Consider the following 23,180-nt stretch of genomic DNA (forward strand, 5'->3'; position numbering starts at 1 on the left):
GCCAGGCTTTCTGTGGCGGTCACCCAGCCATGAAAACCATGGCAGTAACGCTCAGTGAGAGGAATCCCCATTCCTGTTGGCATCACACGCACACCCACACGTTCACACACTTACAAACACCCCAACCCCTTCACATGTGCATGCATTCACATACACACCCCTTGGCATACACATACATCCACACAGACACCCCCACTCACTTGCAAACATGCAGACACCCCTACAAACTCACAAAGATGCAGACACACACCACCACTTGCTCGCACACAAGCACTCAGACACCCCCATACATGTGCACATACATGCACACATTCACATACATTTGCATACACGCACGCATTCATCTCCCCCTCCACATACCTGCACTCACACTACACCCCTTCTGCATAAACGCACACATGCAGCAACACACACAGACACCCCCCCTTTCGGACGATCGTTTACCTTCTCCGTCAAAGAGGTAATCTGGGAGGGGATGGGTCGTGGCAGTCTTGCACCGTCAGCACCACCAGGCCAGCAGGACTCCACCAAACACTATTACGGCTTGTAATACGGTGGACGGCGTCATGCTGGCAATGTAACCACCTTTCGGAGTCAGACTTCTGCCCATAAATGGGCAAAAGTCCTCCAATGACTCCTAATATGGTGGGCAATAGACCACCAGCACTGGCGGTCTGTTGTCTGCAGCAGCTTCGGCATCTGCTCATAATTTAATGTTTTCCAGATAGAGCCTGCTCAGGGAATCAATACCAATCTTTTTTTCATTTTTTTTCATCCTCATTCATCACAGGCACCAGGTCTTTCTTCACTCTTGTGATCGACCTTCCTCCTTGACCGGGGAGGGGGCCTCCTTCTTTCTCTCTCAACATGTCCACCACGCAAAAAGGGGGGGTGAGAAAAGGGCACGTATGTTACCCTGATTTTATGGATTATGAGAGACACGAAAGAAGAGTAATCATCTGACAAAATTTCATATATTCACCAATTGTTCCTCCAACCAAACTTTAAAAAGTAACCAAAATTTCCTTGACTTGGTGATACCCATTACTGTGTCCATTTTAAATACATATTTCACTTGATCCAACCACTCTTTATAGGAGGGAGTAACCTTGCCTACCCATCTCCTACAGATTTCTCTTCTGGCTAATAGAATAGCATAAAATAGCCACTTCTGCGAGTCCGCCCTTAGATTTACTATATGATCCAATCTACCAAAAATGACTAATAGTAAGGTGATCTTGATCTCAACCCCCAATACCTTAGATCTCTTATGCCTCACTGCTTCCAAAAAAGATTGAATCGCCGAACATTCAATAAACATGTGCACATCCGTCGTCTTTGCCATACCATATTTTCTACATTTGATCACCTCTCCTTTCCCCATCTTTTATATAGTTTATAAGGAGACAATAATGCTCTATGTAGTACGAATATATGGTTTAGTCTGAACGGGGAAGGTTTGACCACTTGATATAGAGTACGCATTGACGCCTCCCAGACCTCCTCGAGCTGTGTTTCTGGAAAAAAATTACCCCATAAATCTTTGGGCAAATTAAATTCACCATCCCCTGCCTCCACTATCTCCCAATACCAAGTCGCCACTACTTTTTTTGGGAGGGGATCTTCCAGGATCTTATCTTCTATCTGAAACTGCCAACCACATCTCTAATTATCCTTCCCAATCCACCCTTTCAATTGGAGGTACTTTAACCTTAACAAGGCCCCACCTGTTTTCTGCCTAATATCCTCCCAAGATATTAAGTCCCCTTCCTTGACTAACTCACCCCAGTATTTAAAACCTGCCTTCTTGATTGGAATAGCCAAAACATCCTTAAGACACTCAGGCGTACCTGGTGAATCCCAGATAGGTGACCAACTACTATAATAATCAATCTTGAGCAGAGACCTAACATTAAACCATAATTTTGCAGCGTCCCACAAGACTTTTAACTTAATTTTGTTGAAAAATTTGGGATCTCCAAATTTAAACAGGTAATGGTTTAAACCCTCCTTTACTTCTGATAGCATAGCCTTAAACATACACCCCATCTCTGTGGTGTCTAAGGAAGAGCCCAAAATCCTAACATTTTTAAGTTGAAACACCCAACCATACAATTGCAAATCTGGTAACGCTAATCCACCTTTTTCCTTTTTCCTCCGCAACTTTTTCCAAGAAATCCTTACTCCCTTCTGCGCCCATATAAATTAATTTATATCTTGCTGAAATTTGTCAGTCAAAACTTTATCAAACTGTAAAAGGATTGAGTTATATAGGAAAGTGACTTTAGGTAAGATTATCATCTTGACTAAATTTATTCTGCCCAAGAATGAAAAAGGTAAATACATCCAACTTTTTATCAAATTAAAACACTCCCTACATACCATTCTTAGATTGGAGTCCGCAATTTGCTCAATATCATGTAGTATCTTGATTCCAAGATACCTCATTTCACTTTTTCTTGATAGATTTCCCGTGCTCTGATTCCATACCATTATGACTGTCTTGTCAGCATTTATCTGATAGCCCGAAACCTTACCAACATTCTCAACTATATCCAGAACAATACCAAACTTTGCTTATGTTATCTTCTGCCAAACCCTGAGGCATTTTATTTCCTAGTTGCAGCCTCATTGCTGCCACCGATATTGCAGTATTACAGGAGGTCAGTCTCCTCAAAACCTGCCCCTCTATTTTATTCAAAAGGGCTCATCTAGCATTGTCTGTAAACTCCATTGCATACAATAAGTAGCTGGAATCTTGGCATGGTAGATGGCTAAAAGGTGAATAAAAGAGTCTTCTACCTGTGGGCCTATAAAATGCTCCCAAACCCTTATCCTTTAACTGAGCTTTACAAGTGTAGTTTAAGATGTGGTTACAATTGCTCAGGTTACTGCACATTTTCCTTCCCAAGAAGTCTTTACCACTTCTAATTTTTGCAAACCTAAGCACCAGGGGAACTAGACATATTTAGGTTACCTTAATAACCTAAGTACGTTTTTAAAGTTATTAAAATATTTTACTTTTCTAGACATAAATATTTCAATAGTGTGTGGAAGAGTGGAGGGCATTAATTAAGTGTAGTAAGGTTCCGGGCGTACCAAAGTCCAACAGTTTTTTTCCACCACACATTTCAGTACACTTTATCAAAAGCCGTTGAGAAGTCCATGAACTCAGCACATATCGGACAGCCTCTAGCACCCACATACTTCTCATTAAATAATTGTAGAGCAGCTATATTATCTAAGGTCCCATGGTTTTTCCTAAACCCTGTCTGTTCTAGTGGTATGATTTTGTTTTCTTCTCCCTAGGTGATCAGCTGTACTGGCAGACATTTCACGAAAACTTTACCCACTGCATCAGATAAGCAATCTGACGATAATTTACAGGAGTATTATAGTCCCCCTTTTTATAAATGGGAATGATACTCAGTGGTAGTTGGTAAAATATTTCTATGGAGGGGCACAAAAAAAAAACCAACAAATATATTTTAAAAAAAGAATAAACTTGCCAGCAGCATGTTGTGCAGCACGTCCTTGGTGTTGTGGACTCCGGACTCCAGTCTGAGTGCGAGGCCCACAACCACCTCCTTTAGCCAATCAAGACGCGTCTCTCATGCTGTTAAGCAGAGTGAATGAAGTATCTTAATTGGCTGGAGATGGCTACCTCAGTGCCCCAATAAGCATTGTATCCCTACTCTCCAATCCAATCCAGTCCAAGACAGCAGATTCAGAGAGGTTTGGATTGCACATATCAGTTTGGCCATAGCAAGGTAGCTGGCCAAACCAACATGCTCACTTCAAACAAAGGGAACACTCCTCACTGCTGCCAGTCATTGGCAGCAGTGATGCACGGGCCCTGCCCTGCCCTCGTACTTCATTTTGCTGGCAGACAGTAAAAAATTAAATGTCAATAAAATGATTTTATTGACATTTGTTTTTCACACTTTCTGCTCAGCAGTGTGGGAGGGTCAACGCTCCTCCACTCCCATGGAGGAATTGCCACTGATGATAATACTACCAGCCCATAAAATGGGGACTGTCCTGTTTGCATAACAGAATTTAAAAGCAAGGAACAATAATGTATCCCTAAGGAGGGGTCCCTGTTTTGCAACTGAAATTGGAACTTCATCTGGACCCAAAGCCATGGATAGTCACATTCCTATAATGGCAGACTTGATCTCCTTTATAGTAGATGGATTATAATGAGATGTACTTGGTTCTGGGGAGGGGAACCTCTCTATTTCACCATTTACTGCATATAATGTGGAGATGAAATTCACCAAACTATCTTCTCCAAAAGGTGAAGCAGTGAATCTGACCCTTGTCCTACAGCCTTCTGCCATGTTTCCCAAACATTTCTCATATGGTTCCTATAGGCCGTCTCTCGTAGTTCCACCAAGTGCAGTCAACAACCTGCTTTCTTAGTCCTGATTTTATAAGCCTTCTCCTTCTTAAAAGAGGACTGTGACCTTGCCTCTCTTTAGAGAACAAAGTAAAGTGTTTCCTTTCTAGTCTATTTCTTTCCTTATTCATTTGGAGAACTAGAAGGAGATCAGACTTTATTGGGGCCTTAGGCAGTCTTTGGACAAAGTCAGTGACCACCTTTTCTTATGTGTATTTTAGGATGGCTATCATTTTTGGGCCCCATGGGTTCTGTCCGATATTTTAATACATTTTACAGTGGCCCTGCCAAACTTCAAGAGCAGACAGGGATTGTGTTCTCTAAGGTGAAAACTGAGAGACGGTGGTCACTTTAAATGGAATCAATTATATTTCAGCCACTTAGCATATGAAGGAGGTATACAACTAATAAGGTAATCCAAAATGACCTCACTCAGTGGAGTTTTATGGGCATATTTGCAGGGGAAGCAGAGGGCAAGCTTCCATTAGCTATTAGGCAATCATTGTTTCTCAGTTGGTCAAGAAGGATTTTCCCTTTCCTATCTGTTCTACTTTTAGTAGGAAAAGATATAGAGGGATAAGCAAAGCTTCCTCTTTTTCTGCTTCTTGGAGTAAATTAAGAGCATGGTTCGACATTTTGCAGTTTAAGTCTCCAACCAAAATTACATGGAGGCTGTTCTTGTATAATGCATTTTAATATAGGAGAAGACTTTATACACAAAAATATTAAAAGAAGCTTTAGGTGGAATATAAGCATCCATCAATTAAATAGGGGCTGACGTGTTTCCCTCTCGCTTAGGGAACAATGTTGTAGCTAGAAAAAGGTTGGAAGGCAGGGGGTTCCTCCACTAGAGCGCAGGAGCGTCGCCCCACTGACGAAAAAGAAGAAAAATAAAGGGATATTAAAAGTATTTTACTATTCCTTTCTTTTTCCATCTTTGTAGGGTGGGCGTGTCAATCCTCTGCCACTTCAAGTGGAGGAGGAGTGGTTTGTGTGCTTCTAAGTAAGCATGTCAGTTTGGACGGCAGTCTAAGGACGGCTGTCCGAGGCTGGCCAAACTGACATGTGCATTCAGAAACTCTCCACCCAGCTGTATGTTTACAGCTGGGTGGAGACCAAGAGCAGTACACCAGTCTCCCCCAGAGTGGCTTTTCTGCCCGCTCAGGGGAATCCCAGCACTTCTTTCATGCTGTTTAACAGCATGAAAGAAGTATCATGATTGGTTGGGGAGAGAATACAAAGTGGCCAGAGTGGAGCATCACGGAGGGGCAGGTAAGTTCATTTGCTTTTTTAAATTTTATTCCCCCCATCCTCCCTACTCTGTGCGGTGACCCTGCCCTGTGTGCTGCTCTGTACCCCTTCCTGGTAGCAGCCATGACTGTTGGAAAGTATTTAAATAACACATAATTCCAATTAATCCTATTGGTAAGAGGATCACAATGCCCTTTTGCATGGCCTTTCTTAGATGGAGCAACTTTACACTCTATACAGAAAAATTCATCGTACTGAAGCTCACTAATACACTAGGTCTCCGGGAGGCAGACTACATCAGCATTTAGGTCCCTCAAAAGTAGAGCTTATCTTGATTTTTCATTATTCCTGCCACATTCCAAGAGACCACTTTCAATGAATTGCTAATTGTATTGGTGTATTGCAGGTGGGGGTCCAAGAGTTAAATATAAAACACTTGCCACCCAGTTCCATTTTTTAATTTAATCATTTATACAATCAGCATTACCAGGATTCCCATATGTTCCCTTTCTCCCATAGGTTTCTATATGAACTTGCAGCCTCTTGGATCCACCACTGATCATCCCTTCAAATAACAAGGCTGCCCATCATCATCAGCATTATACAATAAATGTAGCCCCTTATCTAGACATTTTACTTCTTCATGGGCAGGAAACATGTCAATGCCTTCTACATTGGAGGAATTCGCTGTTTTAAAACACCATATTCACAAAAAAGTTAGGCCCAAATTTATAGGGCCATATTTATACTTTTTGACGCAAAACTGCGCTAACGCAGTTTTGCGTCAAAAAAATTAGCGCCGGCTAACGCCATTCTGAAGCGCCATGCGGGCGACGTATTTAATCAATGACGTTAGCCGGCGTTAGCCGCCGGCGCTGCCTGGTGTGCGTGGAAAGAAACGACGTACACCAGGCAGCGCCGGCGTAGGGGGATATGGAGCTTGGGCGTCAAAAAATGGGGCAAGTCAGGCTGAGGCAAATTTTTCGCCTCAACCCGATTTGCGCCATTTTTTTCGACTCCCAACCCCCATAGAAATGACTCCTGTCTTAGCAAAGACAGGAGTCATGCCCCCTTGCCCAATGGCCATGCCCAGGGGACTTATGTCCCCTGGGCATGGTCATTGGGCATAGTGGCATGTAGGGGGGCACAAATCAGGCCCCCCTATGTCACAAAAAAAATAAAAAATACTTACCGGAACTTACCTTAATGTCCCTGGGATGGGTCCCTCCAGCCTTGGGTGTCCTCCTGGGGTGGGCAAGGGTGACAGGGGGTGTCCCTGGGGGCATGGGAGGGCACCTCTGGGCTCCTTCCGAGCCCACAGGTCCCTTAACGCCTGCCTTTTCCAGGCGCTAAAAAACGGCGCAAAAGCGGCTGTACGTCATTTTTTTTGACCCGCCCACTCCCGGGCGTGAATTTTGCCCGGGAGTGTAAATACGGCGCACATGCCTCGGAGTCAATTTTTTAGACGGGAACGCCTACCTTGCATATCATTAACGCAAAGTAGGTGTCCACGCAAAAAAATGACGCTAACTCCATGGACTTTGGCGCTAGACGCATCTAACGCCAAAGTATAAATATGGAGTTAGTTTTGCGTCGGAATTGCGTAAAAAAAAACGACGCAATTCCGGCGCAAACGGAGTATAAATATGCCCCCTAATTTTTAGTGCTGCATTTGCGTAATTTTTTTATGCAAAAGTGGCGCAAACTTACAAAATATAATTGTATTTTGTAAGTTTGCGCTGCTTTTGTGTCAAAAAATGACAGAACCGCAGCGCTAAAAAAAGTATAAATATGGGCCTTAGAGTGAAAAGTTACCGTGTCTTAAAAAAGGGCTTTCCTGCTTGCAAGCAAAAATCAAGAATAGCAGCTCGAGAGGCAGGAACATTAGTCCCAACTTCTGGATGTGCCCTAAGGGAAATCCTTTGGCAAGGAACTGTTGCTTTGCCTTATTTTACCTTTTCCCTCTCTTCCTTGGTACTCGTATATACCTTCAGGATCATAGTAACTGTGTCCTGAATACAATCCGATTCCACCACAGATTTTAGAAAATAAAATTCTCTCTCAACAAAGTAGTAAGTATGAGACTTGTACCCCTTGGCCTGGAAAGTTGCATGATGAATTGCCTGTTATTTCCAAATCAGGCGTCGCTGACATTTGAGACAGTACAATGAATTGCTCTGAAGGTGTACGCCTAAAAATTTGCTGGCCGGTTGTCAAAGGAAGCGTAAGCAGTGTTTTTGGATTGTTGTCCTTTTCTTGTGCCCCGCATCTATAAATTAGCTCCGGGTCTATGTCTGGAAGGGTGATGTTCATTTTCAGAGAGTAAGGTATATCATTGATGGAAAGAATATGGGCCGCCCACCAATATCACATAATACCTCCTCTATAAATGTGCAATGAGAGCAGCACACCAGCTAATAAAATAATTGATAGGCAATGGCTGTGGATAATTTAGTAGAATATACAGCAGCTGTGGGAAGAAGATTATTTTGCATAATGCTACTCTGCCGATGATTGAGAGTGGGAGCTTGCCCCACTCTGACAGCTGCTGCTTGAGCTTGTGCAGCAGCAGTTCAATATTTGTACCTCAGTATTCCTTTTGTCTCAGTGAGATTCATACACTGAGGAATTTGACATAGCTCCCACTATTCAATCCAAGTGGGGTCTTCCACCAATAAAAGGTCATTTTAAATGTATTCAATTGCAGCTTGTCAACTGTGTAAGGAGACTAGAGTCTTCATCCATGCCACTGTATAACATACTATAAAAACCTTCTCAAATTACAATTCTCAACATGTTGTATATGCTATATGCTGTCCCTGTCAGAAGATTTATATAAGACAGACCATTCAAAAGGTGAAATCACATATCCTGCAGCACAGGAGTTGGATTGATTGTAAGACTGTTGGTGTATCCTTGGTTGATCGTTTACTAGAAATTTGGACATACCGCAAATCAAATTCTCTGGCAAGTGATCAAAACTTTGAAACCAGATCCCAGGGTAGGAGAACAAAACAACCGACTCCTTGAACTGGAAGGCCTCAGGATGCATAAAGTCAAGTCAATGGAGGAGGTCCCCAATTGTCAGGACATATGGGGTCTTTGTGCAACACATGCTCACTGAGACAATGGACAATCCCTTGGTTTATGTGATTGATAGTGCGGAATAAAATGGATACTTTCCCTTGATCAATTAAATTGACAATGTAGAATATAATGTTTACCATCCATGTCTTCTCACATCCACCTAAGCTCTATGCACGTTTTTGGTATGAATATGTTCACAACCATTCACAACCATTAACGCACATCATTGCAGAACATAAATGAACATTCGATTATGCTACAGTTCCATGAAGCCTTTTTCTAACACACACAGAGGCTCCCCGCCTGCACTTCAAGGTACATAACCCTTTGAGCATCACAAGTGTGCATGCACTGGACTCATTCCACCACCACACACATCACAGGAGTCTAGTGGTTGTACGCCTCATGCTGCCCTGACATATCTGTCACATGAAGACATTGCACCAGTTTTATACAGAGGCATGGTCTTGCAGCCTAACGATAAGTTTCATATGCAGATCACAACAGATGTTTGTATGAGGTAAGAAAGCCACTGTTTGTTGAGTTTTGAGCTTGTTGAGTTTTTCTGTACCTTATCCTGATTTACCAGACCGGACCAGAGAGACACACACTCTGTCTCAATGTGAACATCGTTGTACTGTATGTGCCAGCACTTCCGCTGGACCTTGGCATCTATATAATAGAATACAAATGCAATGTATAGTGCAACTCTGTGGGTCAGATACAACCCTGATTTATCACTCTCCGACTCTGATTGCTTACTAATGCGTTTCATTTTAGTTGGTACAGCACACTTTGGCTTCTTGTAGGCAGCCCCACTGTGACTCCTCCTCTCTTTCTGTTTTTCAGTTAGCTCTTTACATCAGAGGTGTGTACGCTTTGTGCTTCACTCATATTCCTGGCATTTAAGACACTCTAGCCCAGATTTCAGAGGGTTTAATGCAATTCCAACACCAAATTATCATCATTTTTTTACATTAATGTGGCATTTAAAGGCCAAAAATGCTGCACCATATTTACAAAGTGGTGCAATGCAAGCATTGCGCCATTTGTAACCCCTTGAGCCACATTTTGCGTGCACCAAGCACCATGTATGCAAGGGGGAGTTCGGGCACTACGTGGGCCAACAAAATGGCACAAAGATATCTAATCTTTGTGTCATTTTTATTGCCAATTTCAATGCCTGCGAAGAGCAGGTGTTAAAGGGAGGCTCCCATTTTTCAATGGGCCTCTGGGTGCTTTGCAGGATTAGCTTCAACATTATGATGCTTGTGCTCCTGACTACCACCATGGTGCGCTGTATTTTAAATATGGCAAACACAAAGTGGTGTTAGGGAGGATCTAAGAGGTGCAAGAAAAGTGGTGCTGCATTAGGTGCACCACCACTTTTCTTAAATCTGCCCCTCTGTATGTACCTGTTAGCCTAAAACAGTGCTGGTTTTGCATTTTGTGTTTCATTCAGATTTCCCTCATTGAAGACATTATGAACGTATTTGCTTTACCTGATTTGACCTCATGGAATGTTTTACCTCTCACTGTGGATTTAATCAGTGCTCTCGACCCAGTTGGTATACACGCTAATATATGAGCTACCACTCTGTTCTTCATTTGGATCGTGTAACCCTGCATGACTCAAACGACGTAATGGACAGGATGCGTTTTCACATCGTGTTGAATACTCTTTCCTGCTTAAATGGTTAGTGCACTTGGACTCATTGCTTCCAGTACATGTAGGTGGGCTATTCCACATTGAGCTAATTGTTTTGTGCAGACAAGATGGGTCTTCCTTAAATCGTTCATAGTTGTTATGACACCGCATTAACCCCTTCGCTGCCAGGCCTTTTCCCCCTCCTGTGCCGAGCCTTTTTTTGGCTAATTGGGGCAGTTCGCACTTAGGCCCTCATAACTTTTTGTCCACATAAGCTAGACAAGCCAAATGTGCGTCCTTTTTTTCCAACATCCTAGGGATTCTAGAGATACCCAGACTTTGTGCGTTCCCTTGAAGGAGGCCAAGAAATTAGCCAAAATACAGTGAAAATGTCATTGTTTTAAAAAAAAATGGGAAAAAGTGGCTGCAGAAGAAGGCTTGTGGTTTTTTCCCTGAAAATGGCATCAACAAAGGGTTTGCGGTGCTAAAATCACCAGCTTCCCAGCTTTCAGGAACAGGCAGACTTGAATCAGAAAACCCAATTTTTCAACACAAATTTGGCATTTTACTGAGACATAACCCATTTTAAAAACAAATTGTGCATTCAGCCTGCTTCCAGTCAGTGACAGAAATGGGCATGAAACCAATGTTGGAACCCAGAAACCTAGACACTTCTGAAAAGTAGACAAAATTCTGAATTCAGCAAGGGGTCATTTGTGTAGATCCTACAAGGGTTTCCTACAGAAAATAACGACTGGAAAAGAAAAATATTGAAATTGAGGTGAAAAAAACCACTTTTTCTCTACGTTCTACTCTGTAACTTTTTGCTGCAATGTCAGATTTTCGAAAGCAATATACCGTTACGTCTGCTGGACTCCTCTGGTTGCGGGGATACATAGGGCTTGTAGGTTCATCAAGAACCCTAGGTACCCAGAGCCAATAAATGAGCTGCACCATGCAGTGCGTTTTCACTCTATACCGGGTATACAGCAATTCATTTGCTGAAATATAAAGAGTGAAAAATAGCTATCAAGAAAACCTTTGTATTTCAAAAAAAGGGCACAAGATAAGGTGTTGAGGAGCAGTGGTTATTTCCACATCTCTGAATTCCGGGGTGACCATACTAGCATGTGAATTACAGGGCATTTCTCAAATAGATGTCTTTTTTTACACAGTCTCTTATATTTGGAAGGAAAAAATGTAGAGAAAGACAAGGGGCAATAACACTTGTTTTGCTAATCTATGTTCCCCCAAGTAGCCCGATAAAAATGATACCTCACTTGTGTGGGTAGGCCTAGCGCCCGCAACAGGAAACGCCCCAAAACGCAACGTTGACACATCACATTTTTTTAAAGAAAACAGAGGTGTTTTTTGCAAAGTGCCTACCTGTAGAGGAAGTTTTCCTCACATTTCGGTGACAGAAAGTTCTGGAATCTGAGAGAAGCCACAAATTTCCTTCCACCCAGCGTTCCCCCAAGTCTCCCGATAAAAATGATACCTCACTTGTGTGGGTAGGCCTAGCGCCCACGACAGGAAATGCCCCAAAACGCAACGTGGACACATCACATTTTTGGAAAGAAAACAGAGGTGTTTTTTGCAAAGTGCCTACCTGTAGATTTTGGCCTCTAACTCAGCCGGCACCTAAGGAAATCTACCAACCCTGTGCAGTTTTTAAAACTAGAGACCTAGGGGAATCCAAGATGGGGTGACTTGTGGGGCTCTGACCAGGTTCTGTTACCCAGAATCCTTTGCAAACCTCAAACTTTGGCTAAAAAAACACATTTTCCTCAAATTTTGGTGACAGAAAGTTCTGGAATCTGAGAGGAGCCACAAATTTCCTTCCATCCAGCGTTCCCCCAAGTCTCCCAATAAAAATGATACCTCACTTGTGTGGGTAGGCCTAGCGCCCATGACAGGAAATGCCCCAAAACGCAACGTGGACACATCACATTTTTGGAAAGTAAACAGAGGTGTTTTTTGCAAAGAGCCTACCTGTAGATTTTGGCCTCTAGCTCAGCCGGCACCTAGGGAAACCTACCAAACCTGTGCATTTTTTAAAACTAGAGACCTAGGGAAATCCAAGATGGGGTGACTTGTGGGGCTCTGACCAGGCTCTGTTACCCAGAATCCTTTGCAAACCTCAAAATGTGGCTAAAAAAACACGTTTTCCTCACATTTCGGTGACAGAAAGTTCTGGAATCTGAGAGAAGCCACAAATTTCCTTCCACCCAGCGTTCCCCCAAGTCTCCCGATAAAAATGATACCTCACTTGTGTGGGTAGGCCTAGCGCTCGCCACAGGAAATGGGCCAAAACACAACATGGACACATCAAATTTTTTCATAGAAAACAGTGCCTACCTGTGGATTTTGGCCTCTAGCTCAGCCGGCACCTAGGGAAACCTAGCAAACCAGCGCATTTTTGAAAACTAGAAACCCAGGGGAATTCAAGATAGGGTGACTTGTGGGGCTCTGACCAGGTTCTGTAACCCAGAATCCTTTGCAAACCTCAAAATGTGGCTAAAAAAACAAGTTTTCCTCACATTTCGGTGACAGAAAGTTCTGGAATCTGAGAGAAGCCACAAATTTCCTTCCACCCAGCGTTCCCCCAAGTCTCCCGATAAAAATGATACCTCACTTGTGTGGGTAGGCCTAGCGCCCACGACAGGAAATGCCCCAAAACGCAACGTGGACACATCACATTTTTGGAAAGAAAACAGAGGTGTTTTTTGCAAAGAGCCTACCTGTAGATTTTGGCCTCTAGCTCAGCCGGCACCTAGGGAAACCTACCAAACCTGTGCATTTTTTAAAACTAGAGACCTAGGGGAATCCAAGATGGGGTGACTTGTGGGGCTCTGACCAGGTTCTGTTACCCAGAATCCTTTGCAAACCTCAAACTTTGGCTAAAAAAACACATTTTCCTCAAATTTTGGTGACAGAAAGTTCTGGAATCTGAGAGGAGCTACAAATTTCCTTCCACCCAGCGTTCCCCCAAGTCTCCCGATAAAAATGATACCTCACTTGTGTGGGTAGGCCTAGCGCTCGCCACAGGAAATGGGCCAAAACACAACGTGGACACATCAAATTTTTTCATAGAAAACAGTGCCTACCTGTGGATTTTGGCCTCTAGCTCAGCCGGCACCTGGGGAAACCTAGCAAACCAGCACATTTTTGAAAACTAGAAACCCAGGGGAATTCAAGATAGGGTGACTTGTGGGGCTCTGACCAGGTTCTGTAACCCAGAATCCTTTGCAAACCTCAAAATGTGCCTAAAAAAACACGTTTTCCTCACATTTCGGTGACAGAAAGTTCTGGAATCTGAGAGAAGCCACAAATTTCCTTCCACCCAGCGTTCCCCCAAGTTTCCCGATAAAAATGATACCTCACTTGTGTGGGTAGGCCTAGCGCCCGCGACAGGAAATGGCCCAAAACACAATGTGGACACATCACATTTTTTCATGGAAAACAGTGCCCCAGGGGGGGCAGAAATGGCCTAAAATAAATTTTTCCCCCCCTCCTCTCCCCCCTGGGAGCGACCCTTGACTACGGGGTCGCTCCCCCTGCGTGACATTGGCGCCAAAAAAAAAATCCCCGGTGCCTAGTGGTTTCTGCCCCCTTGGGGGCAGTTTGACCTAAAATCGGCCGGAAATGGTCTAAATACAATTTGCCCCCCAGGGGAACGACCCTTGCCTAATGGCTTCCAGCGCGATGGGGGAGGCTCTGTGACATTCAGCGTGCGCTTGCGCGCTGACGTCATGGGGGCCGAAGGGGTCGGGGGTGGAAGGGGAAGGGCTTCCCCTTCCATCCCTGCCTTTGGGGGGGTGGGGAGAAGCACACAGAGGGAGCGAGAGCGCTCCCTCTGGGCTGTGTGCCGAGGACGTAGTGGTTAAGTCCTCGGCACAGCAGCACTGTGCCGAAGGACGTAACCACTACGTCCTCGGCACAGAACCGGTTAAAAATATATATTTTTTCTTTTTTTCTTTCACTATGCAGTGACATTTCAGCCTTATTTTGAATCAGGTTAGTGTTGTTGTTTTGTAACACTTCACACATTTGTCATATGTCCTCTGCATGCATCAAATGCTTGTCTCATTATCTTTCACCACAGCTTTTCCTTGAGTAATGCTTATGAGGATGTTTATATCGGCATGCATATCATGTTAATGCATGTCATTACATAATTTTTCTTTCAAGTAACAGTGAAACTTATGTTTTTCACTATCACGTTATGGCCCAAGTCAAGTGACTATGCACTGCATGTCCTTATGCACACCATGAGTCCTCTGGTGTAATGAATTCCACACACCTTGTTATACACCTCCTTTGAGAGTATAATAGAGGATTCATAATTTCACGGGTTTTCCTCTTTTCCTTTATTCTATTAGAAAGAAAAACTTGTAGAATTGTCTTTGATTTGAACTTGCCCCAGGTTAATCAGGTTAGGTAAGATATGTTTCCCTGTTCTTTGTCTTCCTCTTACTCTGTCAGTCATTCTGTTGAGTTGATACTAACTTTCTGCATACCTTACTCTATAGGTGACTATTATGTGTCTGATCTGATAAAGACCCCAGATCATTTGTCTGATTAGGGATCAAAACATTGACTTCTCAAGGGCCTACCCGCATCATTCATTGGTGGATACTGTTAGAGCGTCTGACCTTAATAAGTAAACTTACAAGGGGACGCAAATAGGTAGATGAACCTTTTGACTCGCAATTAAGATGATCCCACCATAACTCCAGCACATGCAGATCAATAATCAATAACCAATACACAATATCAATAATCAACAATAATCTATCACATTAAGAAACAATAGAGTCAGTAATTGTCCCACACTGTGACCTTTCAGCCATGAATAACCACACCTTTTAGTAAACGTTAGGATATTTATTTCCCTATATTAACAATGCCAAAGTCATGTAAATTAATTTCCAAAAACAAATGATACACATACAGAAACAGCACTGGCTGTCCAAAGCGATGGGAAAAACGTAATCTAATGAAAGCTTGAACTATTACACATTCTAAGGTTACAGTGCAAATTAATAACAAGAAACATTTTATTCCGAGATCACATACAAGTAGATTCAGCAAAGAAACGTTTCAAGCATATTTCCTTATTATCAGATTTTCATTAGTGAGGATCCTTAACTAACACCAGTTTAGCATCAGCATGTTGGGTTTCATGCAAAACAAATTAGGAACATGAATTTGGAAAAACATCTAACAATGGCTCTCGCAAAAAACAGTGCAGTTGATACCAAGAAAAAAAAAGCAAATATACATAACAGACACATGGATACAAATAACACCTCTCCTCAAATGGATTGGCAAGACAAGATTTTGTTCGTCATCAGGACATCAGTCGATCAGCAAGGCACCAGGATTCAGCATCAAAGTTCAGAAAACACAAAGTTCTTAAGGAATAAAGTTAAGCACGTCTCTTGATCAAGACGGACAAGAAAATATTGACCTTTCGGCCAGCAAGAAAATGGGCAAGGGGCTGTCTTTCCTTGGTGCAGTCTTGTTAAGTTAAATTCCCTAAAACTACTTCTCCACTCCATATTGTTCAAGGGAGCGCATGTTCACACTTTGTCCAATAAAGCTAAAACTCCAAATGTATGAATTCTACCATTTCTCCATTCATTGGCTTTTCCTGCAAAGTTCTCATCATCCGGCTCGCAGGTAACAATACTGTTGCAGCTTCTACTCCAGTCTGTGTCTCCATTGTTCTCCTCCTGAGAAAGTCAGTCTTACACACATTACACACATAATGTTACATATAGCAGGAACAGCATCTTCTAGCAGTTGGTTCTCATGAGAAAACATTCTCAGCTGTGAGCACATTTACACAATACAATGGAAAATCACAGTTTAACTCTCTAGGACAGCCATTTATTAAAAGTTAAGAAATACAGCTTGACATGAGGCCTGGCAAGTGGACCAAGACCTTCACTAAGTTAAGGCGTACAACTAATAAAGCTAATACATAATGCATAACCTTTAATATGACACATTACTACATTAGTCAAACATATGCTCCACATTTCACAGCATTAGACTATTAATAACTACACTTCATGAACATTGGCAGCCACTCATCTTAATCACATTTTCAAATGTGTGCATTATTTTCTACGTTATTACATTTTCTACTCAAATCTATTACTCAGAATACATGAACACTCATTAATAATCTTTAATAAAACACCAGCGCTAGCAATGCTCAAACTCAAATATTTGCAGCATTGTGTTTGGAATGGTTTAATCTTGAAATCCTTTGGTATAGGCCATTTTTACATATTGTAAATACTTATTTTGTATCGTTCTTTACTTATGTCTCATGGTTCACTGATTTTCACTTCTCACTGTGCCCTTACTTGGAGCACTTGTTTGTTTTAATGATTAGTCTCTTTTAACTTATGCTTCAAACACAAAACTGAAACATCTGCATCTTTGGTTGTATGTGCTTCTTTGATTTTGATGCATTCTCTTGTACGTTTCAAAACCCTTGACTGTGTAAACGTTTGATTAAATTTGAAATCCTTGTTGAACACTTGTTTATTTGAGGCATTTGAAGGGTCCTAAGGACTGCCGAGGGTCGGGCTCAAAGGCAAAGCAAACCCCAGGGTTATCCCAGGACAGAGTTGTGCCAGTTGGCTGTTAGGCCTGATGCTTCTTCATAAGTCTTCAGGATTTCAAAGGTTCAAAGGCTCTTCAAGGCAAATAAGAAAGGAGTAAGTGGCACCCCTATCTGTTTTCCCTCATTTTCAGAAAGGGTAGTAAAAGCATGCTATTGATGTTTACGCTGGCCTATGTGGAGGAGTATATTAGTTGGACATAGAGTATGAACCTCGGACCAAAGTTCATTTTATACAGGACTTGAAACATGAAGGGCAAGACAAGAATTTAAATGCATTTTCAAAGTCTAAGGATAGCAGGGTGGCCAGTCTGGGGGATAGGAGAATAGAAGTGAGGGTCTTGTGAAGTCAGCAGATACAAAGTCTGGTGCCACTAGCCAGCTTGAAGCCATTTGGTCTGGATATAGTAAGGTGCGGATCACACGGCTAGTTTTGAGGGCAGTATTTTGGCTAGTATTTTCACCTCAGTGCTGATGAGGGAAATGTGTTAGTATGTGTGCACAGTCTTCTATATCTTTGCCCAATTTTAGGATAAACTCTATCATCACCTCACCTAGGTCTTGTGGCCAGTTGTGGGTGGGGAGAGTTTCTGTGAACATGTTTTCTAAGGGACCTACTAAAAGGCTGTCAGGAGTTTTCCCTGAGGTTATGATGAGGTTATGGTGAGGATTGTTGCATGTATTCCTTTCTCCAATATAGGAGCATCTATCATCAGGTTGTAGTTGGGATACTGGGAGGTCTCAGATAATCACAGAGAGGTCTCAGTTAATGAGCTTCTCACACTCAGCAGCTGGGATGCCCGCAATATTAGTCTGCAACCACCTCATCAATCCAGGTGGATTTAGTTGCCAAGGAACCCAAGGAGCTATGGATACTAGCAATTTCTCTGTGCCCATTCCACAGTGTGTCAGCCAAGAGCCACTCTTATACCCCATGGTGTATACATTGTGTTAGGAAGATCCATCCTCATTTAGCCCCCATTTAAGGATTTGTTTTCTTTGAGGCTGACCTGACCACCTCTAGTTGTAGTCTAACCTCACTCCCCTCACCTGAGTCTGGTCTAAACTGAGCTTTCAGTCTTGAAAGCTTGGAGCCTAAATCAGTTAATTCCCTCTCCTAGTCCTTAAGTTGACCTGTGGTAACAAAGAAGATGCATCCTGAAACTGTCACTTTCAACGCCTCCTATACTAGCACAGCCAAAACAGTCAAATCTGCATTAAAGACCAGATTGCATATGATGTCTTCATTGATCTGGTCAGCAAAGTTCCCTTTTGTCAGTTGGTAAGAATTTTGTCACCATTGTTGTTCAACATTTATTAGAACTTTCCCGATTGTCACCTCCACTGAGGAGAGGTCAGAAAGGCACCTGGGAAGTATGTTGGATCCAACCTGCACTGCACTGCACATGCCACTGAGTAGAAAAGGAAGGACTGTCCCTGCGGGTGCTGAATTTCCCACACATCTGACAGCCCTAGTCTTGAGGCCAAGCCTGACAGTGAAGTGGATCAGGCTTTGGCAACAAGTGTACAAACATCAAGGTCTGAGTTCAGAATTGAGTTAAAGTCAACCCTGATGAGGAGTCTGCCAACAGGCATCTCAAAGATCAAGTCTAAGAGGTCTTTTAAGGTGCTTTCTATAGGCACCAGTCATGCATAGACACTGCAAAGGATCAGGGAACTCCGTTCATAAGTCCTGTTACCCCCACATAATGACCGAATGGGTCAGCATGCACCCAAATGAGGGGAGTCTATGTGGTCGTATATATACAGCCTTGTTCATGCTTCCCCCAGTTCTTCCCTTTTTTACTTCATTTCTCTAATTCTTTCAATTCCCAATGCCTGCTACCAACTTTGTCACTGTGTTCTGTAGTCTTTTCCATATCCTATATGTGAGAGACATTGGTATATCTTAAAAAATGACCTCAAATGCTTCCCATAGTGTTCCGTGTGAGCTCACAGACCCTGCGAGAAAAAAATGTTAATGAACCATCTCATGTCTCCCCTGCAAGGGTGATCCAACAATGTCCTTGTTTGTACTTTACATTGTATTATATTTGTGAGAAATTGTGTTACTGGCTGAGGAGGTAAAAAGCTTCTCATGCAGCAAACAGACTTCTTCTCAGGGTGAAGTCACAGTCAAACCCTGAATTAATCTGTGCTCAACCCTCAGGTAGATTGTCACAGAGCAGTCAGGCTTAACTCAGAAGTAATGTTTAAAGTACTTGTGCAGCAGTTCAAAGAATAAAACAGTGAAAACACTCCACAAAAGGAGTCTACATCATTTTAGACGAATAGAATAAAAAATAGAATAAGACAAAGATGACAAAAACCCAATTAATAGAATCAGAGGTTTTAAAGATTTTAGTAACAATATCACCAAAAGGCACAAAGGATCAACTGTGCGTACCTGGTCACACCGGACCAGGACAATTTCATAAGTTCAGGCCGACTGTGATGGAGTGCAGACTGGCTACAGGGACCCAGTTAGGCCTGCTGAACAGAGTACCTTAAATGCTGGTTTTTGCGACGCATTGCAAGGATCAGCGTAGAAGATGGGTTGGACATGTGATGCAATGTGTTCGATCTGCAATGCAGGGCGGCTTAGAAGCGAGGCCCTGGGTCATCATCGAGGATCCTTTCATTGAGGGATTGCCATGGCATCAAGTATGCCTCACACACTTGAGTCAACGTAAGCTCGTGTCTTAAAAAAAATGATTAGTCCAGTGGGAGTGACAGTAGGTAAGGAGGGTGTTGTGCATCAAAAAATGACACTAGCCTGGTTAGAGGCAAAACAATGCCTCTAATCAGACTAGCCCCCTTTCCTGGCACACAACCACCAAAAACATGACTCCTGTCTTAGGAAAGACAGGAGTCATGCACACCACCCCAATGGCCAGCACAGGGGAAAAGGGTCCCATGGGTATGGCCATTGCACCCTGTGTCATGCAGGGAGTCTTAATTTAGGGCCCTGATGGCAAAAACAAATAATAATAATAATAATACTTTCCTGGACTTACCTGGGATGGAGTTCCCCATCCTCTGGTGTCCCTCTGGTGGGGTGGGGGTGGAGGTGTTCCTGGGACTTTGGGAGGGCACCTGTGGATCCATTCCATGGTGTTTAACTATGGAAATGGGTCCACAGGTTCCCGTAACTCCTGGCGTTAAATAATGGTGCAAAGGAAGCTTTGCACCATGATTTAGCCCCTCCTCACATCCTTGTATCATTTTAGCACGGGGGATAAACATGGTGCTATGGGGATAGCACAATATTTAAGATGGGAATGCCTAACTTACATCTCATCGATGCAAGTTAGATGCACACATCCAAAGACATTTGACATTAGAAGTGTCTAACATCAAATATAAATATGGAGTTAGGTTTGCGCTAAATTTAAGCCAAAGGAATGACACTAATTCAGAACAAAAAGGGTACAAATATGTCCCTAAATAGCTAAAGCAGAAAAATTCCAACTTTCTAAAAGTAGCATTTCAAAATTGCACTTTAAGATCCTACTTCACTAAAAGTAAGGATTTTCCATTTCAATTCCAAAGACTTAAACATGAGCAGTGTAAAACGTAACACACAGGCTTCAATGGGAGGCCTAGAACATGTTTAAAGTGCTACTCAATTGGGTTGCACAGTCATTGCTGCAGGCCTACCAGTAGCATTTAATTTACAGGCCCTGGGCATATGTAGTGATACTTTACTAGGGACTTCCAGGTAAATGAAATATGCCAAATGGGGATAGGCCAATTTGACCATGTTTTAAGGAATGAGCAGATGCACTTTAGTACTGTTAGCAGTGGTAAAGTGTGCAAGGTCCTAAGGCCAACAAAAATGAGATCAGAAAAACGGAGGAGGAAGTCAAAAATTCTGGGAGAGGACTACAGATCTAACAATGGGTCTAGGGCGTCTTGCTCATCTTCATTTCAGTTATAGTGGGGGAGGGTTTGAAAGTTTTTTGTCCAGATATCCTGAGTGATTGTTTTGTTCTATGTGAATAGTTTGTGTAAGTGCCATGCTAATTCTTGAATAAGTGGCACGTAGGGTAGAATATGGAACTATGTGCCTCCACATGTTGCTGTCTATGTATTTCTACCAAGGCTAACTGCTTCATTGCATTTAGTAACAGCACGATGGCACTGCTCTACTGTCTATTTGGTGAACTAGGGCTTTCCAATTGTCTATTTAATAAACAATTAAAGTCAGCCATTCAAAGTATTTTTTTTAATATAAGAACGGTTTGGGTATGTTCATTTGTCAATTAAAGATTGTGGCCCATATTTATACTTTTTGACGCTAAACTGCGCTAACGCAGTTTAGCGTCAAAAAGTTTTGCGCCGTCTAACGCCATTCTGAAGCGCCATGCGGGCGCCGTATTTATGGAATGGCGTTAGACGGCGCAATCAGACCGGCGCTGCCTGGTTTGCGTGGGAAAAAACCACGTAGACCAGACATCGCCGGCGTAGGGGGAAAATGGCGCATGGGCGTCTTAAAATGGGGCAAGTCAGGTTACGTCGAAAAAATCGTCTTAACCCGACTTGCGCCATTTATTTTCGACGCCCATCCCCCATCAACATGACTCCTATCATTGTAAAGATAGGAGTCATGCCCCCTTGCCCAATGGCCATGCCCAGGGGACTTCTGTCCCCTGGGCATGGTCATTGGGCATAGTGGCATGTAGGGGGGCACAAATCAGGCCCCCCTATGCCACAAAAAATTATTAAAATAAAAAAAAAAAATACTTACCTGAACTTACCTGGGGTGGGTCCCTCCAGCCTTGGGTGTCCTCCTGGGGTGGGCAAGGGTGGCAGGGGGGGTCCCTGGGGGCAGGGGAGGGCACCTCTGGGCTCATTTTGAGCCCACTTGTCCCTTAACGCCATGCCTGACCCAGGCGTTAAAAAGCGGCGCAAATGCGCCGTTTTTAGCAACGCCCACTCCCGGGCGTCTCTTTTGCCCGGGAGTATAAATACCACGTAAAGGCCTGGGAGTCATTTTTTAGACGGGAACGCCTCCCTTGCATATCATTAACGCAAGGAAGGGGTTCACGCTAAAAAATGACGCACATTCCGGGAACTTTGGCGCTATTCGCCTCTAACGCCATAGTATAAATATGGCGTTAGTTTGCGTTAGTTTTGCGTCGAAATTGCGTCAAAAAAAACGACGCAATTTCGGCGCAAACGGAGTATAAATATGCCCCTGTGTGTCTATATTTAGAGCATATATGTGAAATAGAAGAAAGGTTTATCTTTCCTACATCCTGCTCCTCCCACATAACAGCAATACTTTCTCAGCTTGTATCAGGATCTCAGACACTAGTCATATCGCAGCTACTCATGTTGAGGATCTACATTTAGAATGCCACAGTGTTCCCTGTATTAGTCTTAATTGATTGTGTTTCACTGCTGTCAAGTGAGCTTCCTGTAGCATCGCTATTTGGATGTCTTCTATGGAATAAATATATTCTCTGACTTTTATTTACTCTGTTTTTACCAACATTCAATGTTTTTATTACATTAGCTTCCTCCTTTATGTTTGTTCTTTTTTAATCAGTTGTTGCAGTGCCACTTGTACATCCCACCTGTTTCAGTGTGTGCTCCCTGTGTTCACTCCCTTTGCCCATTAATACTGCTTCCTCCAAAAAGCCTACCCACTCAGGTCCTGATTTATACTTTGTTTGTGTCGCGTTAGTGTCATGTTTTGATGCAAAAGCGGTGTAATCTTACAAAATACACTTGCAAAAAAATTATAAATCAGGGCCTCAGTTTCCACAATGTGTACAGCAAGTCCTTCCCTCACCACCAACAAAACATATTGTACAGCATTCAATTCCATATTTTTGGTGAATCACAAGAGTGTGTACTAACAGTTACTACTCTGTGTGTTCCTATTGTCCTGCCCATGAAGCATGATTCTCTTGATATTTTCATTGTACAAAATATATATATAAACCCCGCCATGTATTAGTGATGTGTTATTGGTACATTCATTACATCACATACTACATGCGGGTTGGAAAAATGTCTTTTCTCATTGCCTGATATACGTGGCAGTGGGAGTAAAGCACATAGAAGCTCAACTGCCTAACATCATTAAAGGTTTTGTTCTACTTTGGTCTATTCATGTATTAGTCTAGAAATACTGAAATAAA

Source organism: Pleurodeles waltl, chromosome 8 (genome assembly GCF_031143425.1).
Source record: "Pleurodeles waltl isolate 20211129_DDA chromosome 8, aPleWal1.hap1.20221129, whole genome shotgun sequence".
In the NCBI taxonomy this organism is placed as follows: domain Eukaryota; kingdom Metazoa; phylum Chordata; class Amphibia; order Caudata; family Salamandridae; genus Pleurodeles; species Pleurodeles waltl.